The 5,759-nt window shown below is 37.4% G+C and overlaps 1 protein-coding gene across 1 annotated transcript in view; it reads left to right on the forward strand.

The window, feature by feature from the left end:
• The window catches only part of pigg (phosphatidylinositol glycan anchor biosynthesis class G (EMM blood group)), a 107,394-nt gene that overhangs the window by 29,289 nt on the left and 72,346 nt on the right, over positions 1 to 5,759 (forward strand). The window lies entirely within an intron of this gene.

A 5,759-nucleotide genomic window follows, 5' to 3' on the forward strand; every position in this document is an offset into this window, starting at 1 on the left:
CCTTTCTTTCTTTCAAATTGTTCTCCCCTTCAATTAAAAAAGGGCCAGTTTTAAAGAATCTCCTGAGAAAAATGCCTAAGCGACTTCTTGAATATTTAAACAATGGTTCTGGAACGTTTCTCACTGGTGCTGCGCAGGGAATCACTGTAAGCGTCAAACCTTGACTGAAGCGTTTTGGGTTTGTTTCTGTGCCTGTGAAAACTCTTCACAGATTTACCACTTGTACTTTTTCCTGAACCTATTCCCTGCTTCCCCTCTCTGTTATGTCGCACTCTCACTGTCTTATTCAGTCTTTTTTACTTGTTCTTTCTTTTGTTGTTCTTGTTTTTTCTTCTTTCCACTCTCCTTGTCTGGAATTCATTATCTTTGTATGAAAGCATCAGGATTTAAACATGTACATATCGTTCCACATCCATATGAGCTTGTTTCTTCAAAAGGAGACATTTATGGACATTCATGCTGCTCTTTTCCAGAGGCTCACAGTCAAGACACTCATACCGATGTGGAACGACATGTATAGTTTTTAAATCCTAATGCTTTCATACATAGGTAATGAGGAGGACAAAAAAAATCACCATAAGCGTGGTCCCAACGACTTGTTAGTGTTATTTTAATAATATGCAAATATTATTATAGTATTTATTTATTAATATTCTGAATAAACTATTGTTTTTAAGTTTTCATTTGCATTTCAGTTTGTTTTAGTAATTTTAGTATGTGCTTTTGAAATTTTTATTAGCTAGTTTTTAATATTTCTATATAGCCTTAATTTATTTTATTTTTATTTCAGTTTTACTTTTAGTAGTTTTTAGTTTTTCAGTTTAAACTTTTAAAATTTGAGTACTTCATTTTAAGTTATTTTTATTTATATCAGTTAGTTGCCAAGGCAACATTTCTTATTTTAATTTAAATTTTTCATTGAATATTTTGTTTATTTCATTTCATTACTTTATGAAAACAGTTTTGAATAGTTTCAGTTAACAATAAGAACCCTGCGGCTCATGAGTTGAAGTTCTCATATGACTGAAAATTTACTGAAAATCGCCGCCACCTGAGTTTTCAAAACAAAAATCAAATCAATTGGTCTTTGACATCAAACCTGTATTGTACTGTATTGCATTTTGACGTGCCAAATTTGAATATGCCCATATCATATGTACATGATATTTAAAGAGGAAAGCATAGAAAAAGATTAGAATTCAGAGTTTCTTTTGTTGTGTTCCACATAGGGCTGGGCGATATAGCAAAAAAATTTATCAACGATATAATGTTTCATATCGTTCGGTATCGATAATTATTGACATTTTTTATAACCTTTTTTAAAACAAAAAGCAATAGAATTAAAAAAAAAACATTTGAACCACTGTTTATAATTAACACAATTTATTATGTGTGCTGTCTGCGTCATTCATAATACGTGCCTATATCGTGCGCTATATCGAAAAATTTTTCTATCGATATCGAAGAAGGTGTACAGTCGATAAATATCGATACCGTTTTATCGCCCAGGCCTAGTTCCACAGAAGAAAGAAAGTCGTAGGGTTCAGAACGACATGAGGGTGAGTAAATAATGACTCACTTTAGCTGAACTATTAATTTAAGCCGTCTGTAATTACTCAAGGTTTGTTGGAAAGCCGCCCGCAGCTATTAAAATAGCAGGGGGCATCTTTCATTCTTTTACCTTTTTCCATTTTCATTTTTTATTAATTTTTCTCTGCAGCACGCTCCTCGTCTCAAACCAAACCACTCTTTCCTGAAGTCAGAAATCCCGTTTGCGCTTTCACATAATAGTCAGTTCGTACATTAACACTGTGTTTGATTCAGCCACGTCGGTCTCTAAACGCCCAACAAATCACTGAGATTGCTTTATTGCTCTCGTTCCCGCAATGGAGTCTGAAACTCTCAAACATTTTAAAAGAACTCCCAGTGGTTGCTTCATGTTGAATTATTTTTCAAAGCTCCTTTAATGTTGCCTTCCTTTATTAGTTTTGTTCAGCTTTAAGCCTTCTACATGAAATCACAAGGGGAAATGCTCTATTTTCAATGTATTTTTATGGTTAGATGCAGGCATCCAGAGGATAACAGTAAATCACATTATAAAGGAGGGAAAGAAAAAATGCTTTATATTCTTACAAGGTATCTATTTACCTTTGCTTTGTTGGCTGTTCTTTATCATTAACCCTGCGATATGAACACTGTGTTACAGTCTAAGACTCATCCGTCTCCATTACTGCACCCCAATGTGATCCCAGTTTATTTCAGGCTCGCCGCCGGAAAACGAGTGCCCTAAAACTGCCAATGCTAACAGGCATTGGCGGACAGGACACCCCCGCGGCCCTTTATGGGTGGCCGTCCTCGTACCATTATTGAGGTGAAATTCTGGTTTGATTTGGCCATCTACTGTAGGAATAGTCAAAGTGTTTTCCTGTGATGCAGTGCAAAAATGTTTTCTTTGTTATTTTAGACGAGTCCAGTTTATGTTTAATGCAAGAAAAAAATAATTAAAGACTTCGGGCCCTATCATACACCCAGTGCAATGCGGCGCCAGGCGTGACGCAAGTGTTTTTCGCTAGTTTCAGCCTGCCGCAGTTGTCATTTTCACGTCCTGCGCCACGTTGTTTAAATAGCAAATGCATATGCGCCCATTTGTGTGCTCATGGGCGTGCTGGTCTGAAAACGAGGTGTGTTCGGGCACATTGCTGGTGCGTTGCTATTTTGAGGCAACTGAAATAGACTGCGCCATTGATCAACAAAAACCTGGTCTAAAGTCAATGGTGCAGTAGTTTTTTTGTTATTTAAATAGCGCGTTAGTATAGGCGGGTCCACAGCGCGCGTACACTGCTTATTAGTCGTGGCCTAATGGTCGTGGCCTAATGGTTAGAGAGTCGGACTCGTAACCCAAAGGTTGCGGGTTCGAGTCTCGAACATATGACAACTGTAGCCAAATTCCTTGACACGTCTGTGTGTGGTGGCTCTTGATGCCTTGACCCCAGCCTCAGTCCATTCCTTGTGAAGTTCACTCAAATTCTTGAATCGATTTTGCTTGACAATCCTCATAAGGCTGTGGTTCTCTCGGTTGGTTGTGCATCTTTTTCTTCCACACTTTTTCCTTCCACTTTCTGTTAACATGCTTGGATACAGTACTCTGTGAACAGCCAGCTTCTTTGGCAGTGAATGTTTGTGGCTTACCCTCCTTGTGCAGGGTGTCAATGATTGTCTTCTGGACAACTGTCAGATCAGTAGTCTTCCCCATGATTGTGTAGCCTAGTGAAGCAAACTGAGAGACCATTTTGAAGGCTCAGGAAACCTTTGCAGGTGTTTTGAGTTGATTAGCTGATTGGCATGTCACCATATTCTAATTTGTTGAGATAGTGAATTGGTGGGTTTTTGTTAAATGTGAGCCAAAATCATCACAATTAAAAGAACCAAAGACTTAAACTACTTCAGTCTGTGTGCATTGAATTTATTTAATACACAAGTTTCACAATTTGAGTTGAATTACTGAAATGAACTTTTCCACGACATTCTAATTTATTGAGATGTACCTGTATATATATATATATAGAGAGAGAGAGAGAGAGAGTAAAAAGAAGGAAAATTTGTTTTTAAGTCTTGTTTTCTGAAACATTTATTAGAATTAGGTTTCTAAAAAAGAAATCTTGTTGTACCTTTGAATTAAGTGAAGTGGTATTTTCAAATGGCTTTATTCATGCGACTTGTTAGGAAAACTCATAAGAAATCAGAAAAATAATATTAATGAAGAATATGAAGCCTATTTTTTATTTTAAGATTTTAGTACATTTATTTTCATGACAATTAAGCACTTTTTTCTGGCCCAAATTCTCTTATATGTGACAAAATATCAAATTATAAATTAAATAATGATTTTTCCTATTTATTTTCTATTATAATTGTATTTGTAGAAGTACAATTTTAAGTATAGCCAAGGTAATATGCATGTATTTATTGTATGTGCTATAATGTATTCTTTTTATATTTATTTATTTTTATTATTTGTTTATTTTTTAGGTTTCATTTGTATATTTTATCAATTTTTTTTCAGTGTTTTCATTAGCCTATTTATATATATATATATATTTTATGTTAGATGTCTTAAAGGGATAGTTATGTGTATAACCAAACAGTTTCTGGTCCCTATTGACTTCCTTAGTATTTTTTTTTCCCATACTATGGAAGTCAGTTGCTACCAGCAACTGTTTGATTACCAACATTCTTCTTTTATGTCCAACTGAAGAAAAAATTCATACAAATTTAGAACAACATGAGGTTGATTAAATAATGACAGATTTTTCATTTTGGGGTGTACTATCCCTTTAATGTATAATGAATTGCACAAGGAATGGTTTAGCTTTTATTGACAGTGATGGGTTGGTCAATCACAGCATATTAAGAATTTCCTGAGCTAATTTACGGTTTGCTTTTTCCCGCTGCCGTGACTTAAATCACACCTGTCAATGCACGCTGTTATTTCACCACACCGCTGGCGGACATTAGGCCACAAGTGAGGCAGCGTTTTCAGATGGCTTTATTCACAGTGCTTGTCATTAGCGTGCATTAACTCGGGTGGGAGGGAAGGCTAGTCATTAGCATACGTACAGTGGGCTCATGAATATTTGAACTACTGCGAGCAGAGGACTCGTTGTTAGCGTAGCATCATTAGTGTAGTGTTAGCGGCAGTGAGAACGTTTGGAGCGACGAGCGGCCAGCTGTGAGCGCGCGGTACAGGGCCCAGGAGTGTGTGAAGGATGGCTGTTTAGAGTGTGTGTACGGCTTCAGAGTGCCACTGAGGGAATCACTGAGAGACTCTTTGATGAGAAACCGAGCTGATCGTCCCCATGTCCCTGATGACAGAGAGAGAGAGAGAGAGATGCGTCCCCACAGCTTAACGCTAAAACCTCAGGGATTTGCTCCAGTGGAGAGAAGAGCATTCCAGCGTCTCTCCCACACGCTCACTTTTTCTTGTGCACATACACAAACACACATGAGTGTGTTCAGAGGGGGTGCTAATAAACTAATTAAATTGAGATCACCCTTGGTGACGTGGCAAAGGGATCTCATTATAATATTACCGCCCCTTAATCTGTAAGTTTACACCCACGGCACCATCATTGTTATTTCGCAAGCGACAATGGTGTAATGCCATGGTAAAAGTTTGAGCAAAACATGCTAACTGTTCTGTCTTATAGATACACTTTAGGCAGCCGCGGTACATTATAAAAGTAGGCCAAAAAACTGCAACCCGTGGCTCTGCAATTTTTCCTGTGACTGCATTTTCAAAATAGCCCAATTGTGTGGAAAACCTCAACATGGAAACACTGAGTGCGCCTAATTAACCCCTTCCCCATAATGCCAATTGTTTTTAGGCCACATATTAGCAGTGGTGGAAAGAGTACTGAAAAATATACTCAAGTAAAAGTACCATTACCTTCCAAAAAATTTAGTGTGAGTAGAGTAAAAGTACTTGTCCAAAAAACTACTCGAGTAAGAGTAAAAGAGTAGCCTATTTACAAAGGAAAACCAGTCTCCTCTTGGCTTATATCAAAATCCTCTGACATTCTTCTTTACAAATCCTCGTTTTGTACTTCTAATTCTTGACCATTGTTTGGTTTTGATCTCTCCGCTGCGTTTCCGCATGTGTTACTTCTGAGCGGTGCATACGCAAAGCCGACCTCATACGTCATCAGCCCGGAGCGGCTTCCGTGTACAACAGTGAGCACAAGCTAGATTAAAGTGATTAT

This window comes from Sinocyclocheilus rhinocerous, unplaced genomic scaffold (assembly GCF_001515625.1).
Source record: "Sinocyclocheilus rhinocerous isolate Xijiao unplaced genomic scaffold, SAMN03320098_v1.1 scaffold297, whole genome shotgun sequence".
NCBI lineage: Eukaryota > Metazoa > Chordata > Actinopteri > Cypriniformes > Cyprinidae > Sinocyclocheilus > Sinocyclocheilus rhinocerous.